We start from the raw sequence: 4662 nt of genomic DNA, 5'->3' as shown, positions 1-4662 counted from the left end.
ATGTTGTATAAAAGCAATTCATGTAGTAATTCTATTCAATGTTTGGTTGGTACTTTTCAAGAGGTGGGAAGATATCAACGATAGATAAGTTGATATCAAGACGTCAAGTATGTCTTCATCTTTGAGTGGAGAAGATTCAATGTTATTTTCAATGTTGTTCCCGTGGTCTGGATGTGTAATTTAGTGATTAGAAGAGTTGTTTTGCATTGGTGGATGTCAATTCGCCATCAGGTCAGTACAAATTTCCAGCAATAAAATATCATTTGCATACATTTGGATGTGAAGACCTTTTTGATAGATAAACGAACATTGTACATTTATGAATTCATTAGAGGTATTGTTCTCTTCTTTGGCTATCTCGAGCCACTGGTCGCTGGAGTTTACTGGATTTGGCTTATCACAATTACAACACAAGTACATGTTGTTTGTAATTCTATATAAAGACTAAGCCTAAACAAAACAGATGAAAACCGGTAGCTCCAGATGCCACGAGCTCACCCTACTCTCCGAAATCCCAAGATTCCTCGCACGAATAAAAATGAACGACGATAACTCAACCGCAATCTGCAGAGGGAAGAAACGTAGCATGATTACCAAAAATAGTAGTCCTCAGACAAAGACCCAATGAACTCAAAACATAGCACAAGCATAAACAAGAAGTAATAAGAAAAGCTTAGCCAACTAACTATGCATGAGATACTAAAGTAGCTAGGAAATAAATAATAGAATTCGATTAAGGAATGCACATGGATCACAAGACTATCCACAAAAACTAACACCAGAAGTCTTGGGGCCCAAGCCAACAATGCCCTAGACCAATATGGCCTTCCGAAGTTGATGAAACCATCAGAATAGCATTCTGAGTCCATATTTCTTACTTTTGATTAAAGTCAACCGTCCAAGTTCAAAGCTCTAAACTACAGAAACTTGCACAAATCCAACCAAACGACTGGATGACCAAATTGTCAGTCCTAGCAAGTCATAAATATCGGTACATTAAAGCTATAACCACTAAAAATGGAAAACGAAGAAAATGACCTGGAGGGTCATTACAACATGCATACTATCATTTAGAATCTAAACCCATATTGAAAAAAATTATATCATATTAAAAGAGACGAGAACAAAGCTAAGATCGAAACAACCGCAGAAAAAAGAGCAAATCTTAAACATGAATCAAGACACATATTCTTCATAACAACAAGAGCAACAAAACTAATGCATACTAGAAAATTATAAGTTACTTTATAAACTAAATGACATAATGGAAATAATTAGGACTACATCTAATCTAAACGAATCAAGTAACCTATCTAAAAGAAAAGAAGACAATAGAAAAATCAAAAATAGGAAGAGTTTACCTTTTATAGAACAACGAGCAAGAGGACTTCACCACCATCAAAAGGTGAACTCCGGCAAGCTCCCGTGAAGCTCATATAAACGACAAGAGTGAAATTTTGGGTCTAAATCATTCTATTTTTTTATGAGAACACTGTCCTCTTCCCCAAATTGTTCAACTTCATATCGCATAATATCTAATAATTTTTTCAGAACTCTTTGTATGGATACTTGAATTTCTTTTAGCCGAATTCCCACAGTCGTATCCATACAAGGATCTATACACGAATGCTAAAATATTGGATCATAGAGGATCCGACTTATAGATCTGCATTTTTATCAGACATCTGCACCCAAGTCTGAGCAACATGGGGTCTAACTATGGAGTTAAAGATCCCATTAAAGTCTCTTATGCGAATACACTTTGGAGTGGAAATCGCCTAAAAAGCGGTGATGGTTATGGGAGCAACAAGAAAGGGAAATCTAAACTTTCCATAGATAATCTATGCAACAATTTTTCAATAGAATTTGTGAAGCGGGAAAAAATAAAAGTGTACAAAAGGACTTGATATATAGTCACAAATAAGGATACTATGGATGTAGTAAGATTTTTCCAGAGAATTACATATGGAAACCCTGTAGTAGGACCTCTACTGAAAATAAATCGGCTGTTAGATCTATGGAAAGACTAAGTCCATTACAATCACGGCCTCATCTTGTTTTATGAAAGGAACCATATATAGTTAGATCTCTAAATCACTAACAATATTGATTGCGTAAAAATGGTAACAAATGTGCAAACAAGAAGGAATACTTCATGTTTTCAGTGCTTTGTTTCATTCTTTTTCTATAGAAGCAATATTTTTTTGGTGTATGTAACTCTGTATATATTTTAAAAGTTTTTTCTTGTAATAGGCCAAGACATGTCTTTTTAAGCACTTGGCAGCATTGTCTTCTTTTTTATTTTTACTCAGAGCTACCACGACATTAAACATATGACATCATCCTATTGGCCTTAAATTATCTTGAAGCTTCGTGTCATTAGATGCGCGACATAAGTTTTTGGGCCTTAAACCAAAACAGACTTTGGGTTAAGACAAAAATTGAATATATGTATTTCTAATAAATGTGTAATTTGTAATAAATTTAAGACATTAGACCCGACAAAATATAAAAATGGAAGCATTTATTTAATTTTGATTGTTATTGCCGTATAATGTATTGTACTTTTAGTTTAAATATCATTTGTATTTTGATTGTTAGTTAAATTTTATTCTATCATATATCGATTAAATTCATTGATAGATAATGAAATAGATTCAATTTTTGTGTAATGACCAATTTGGTATGATCGTGTCATAATCTGAATATTTCTTCTTATTCGTCTTTACATATTATTTAATAATTTCATTTTATTCAGTGTAGTATCTTTTTATAGTAGTTTTACTTCGTAGCGTACTTTTCTTATAAGTTAATCATTCAATTTTTTTTATGTATCACATATTAATAACGGAGAACGGTACATTCCATCCAAATGGTTTATTCAACAAAATGAAATACAATATATCTCTCTTATTTAGTTGTTTTTAGTCGGGCTTTTTCATAAAGATGATACTTTTGGTTTTTGGTTTAACAATTAAAATACCAAAAAAATTATTTCGTTTATATGTTGGTTAGTCTGGAAGTTTTGTATCGATTAGTCCGAAAAAGGAAGTACCAAAAACTTATACTCATCAGAAGTTGAATCTCTGACATATGTGATTTTTGTGTTAATATATTTAAAATTATGTATTTTATGTCAAAACATAGTTAAGTGACTTAGGCGTAAATAAATAAATATATATATATACTAGTTTTCGACAAGTGCTTTGCACGTGAGTCTCCCAAATATATATATATATATCTATATATATATATATATATACACTTCCATGATTATTATTTTCCCCTAACATCACTATTCTTTATTTATTTAAATTACTTCCATTTAAACAAAACCATACTTTGCATAAACTATTCAAGTATTATCAAATTCAGTATGTATTAATAGAAGTTTTTTCAATTAAATAACACTTAAAAGTATAATAACACATTCCTGACAATGCAAAATAATACATAATTATATAAAAATATGGCTTGCATACCAAATCCATTTTGAACAACCACACCTTATTTCCAAAATGAAAAATGAAAAATGAAAAACCTAAGGGAAAATGCATAAGTACCCCCTTAACCTGTGCTCAAAATCACAGAGATACACTTATATTATACTAAGGTCCTTTTACCCCCTGAACTTAGTTTAAAAATAATTTTCTACCCCTTTTCGGCGTACGTGGCACTAGCTTACAAAAATGTCAACACATGCTGAACCCACAAGATAGGTGGCTGTGGTCGACAAGTTTGTCTGATCCTCACTTAGGATTTGCAGTCAGGAATGTGATGCCCCCAAGTAAGGGGTGTCAGTACAAAATAATCGAGCATGTAAGGCAAAGTGAAACCTGAAACTGAAGTACAAGGACCGAAGTAAAAGGGAATGCTTGAAACACAAGTACAATACCTTATCTCCTTACAATAAGAAAGTAAAAATACACAAGAAGCAATAACATAGCCCCTTTAACCCCGACAGATGCAACAACAGACAATCACTAAAATTTCTAACGAGCGCAGAGAGTCACTATATATAAGTGTACTAATCCTTTTCCGACTAAAAAAATATGATGTAAACTCTTTGAATAATCATGTTTTGTGAATCTATATATAATTTTAGACTCCGCGGTACAATTTATATATGTCGTCTCATAGGTACATCCTGCCCATCCTGTAGGCACGGTCTACCCGACTCATAGGCATGGAGCATTGGCTTGTAGGTGCAGTCTACCCAGCTTGTAGGCTCAGCGTACCTGGACCATAGGGTCGGTTTAACAAGAACACTACAGTGTTGGTGCCTTTGGAGGATAAAACGAGCTCATAGGCAGTAACAAGATGACGAAAAATTACAACAATACCGAATAATCATAGTTGATCAAAATACAATCGTAACATGATTTTCTAGGCCACTAAGACGGAGTGAGGTGTCATTAATAGATATTATATCATATTCTAGTAGCCAACTCAATAGGACAAGGCCACAGTGTTAGGTTTTATTTGCCCTAAATTTCTTACCATAAATAGGTTTTCCTTTTAGGAAAAGGTTTTGGACTGACTAATCCTTTTTCTGGTAAGAAAAGGTTTAGGACTCTATACATAGAGGTATGTTCCTTCTAACTTAATCAGCATTCACAATGTAGTCTTAAGGGCTTTGAGAGTTTTGGTTAGAGGGAGAAT

General features: G+C 33.1%; 1 long non-coding RNA gene across 1 annotated transcript; it reads right to left on the bottom strand.

The window, feature by feature from the left end:
• Window positions 1-220: 220 nt before the first annotated feature.
• On the bottom strand, window positions 221-2300 carry LOC114075064. The gene is made up of 2 exons (XR_003575394.1): window positions 1362-2300; window positions 221-564 (listed from the first exon to the last, which is right to left on the bottom strand). It is a non-coding gene; the product is annotated as an uncharacterized LOC114075064 (long non-coding RNA).
• Window positions 2301-4662: the final 2362 nt, after the last annotated feature.

The sequence above is a fragment of the Solanum pennellii genome, chromosome 12, assembly GCF_001406875.1.
Source record: "Solanum pennellii chromosome 12, SPENNV200".
Classification (NCBI taxonomy): Eukaryota; Viridiplantae; Streptophyta; class Magnoliopsida; order Solanales; family Solanaceae; genus Solanum; species Solanum pennellii.
Note: the sequence above shows the minus strand (reverse complement) of the source record. Positions and strands in the feature narration are given on the sequence as shown.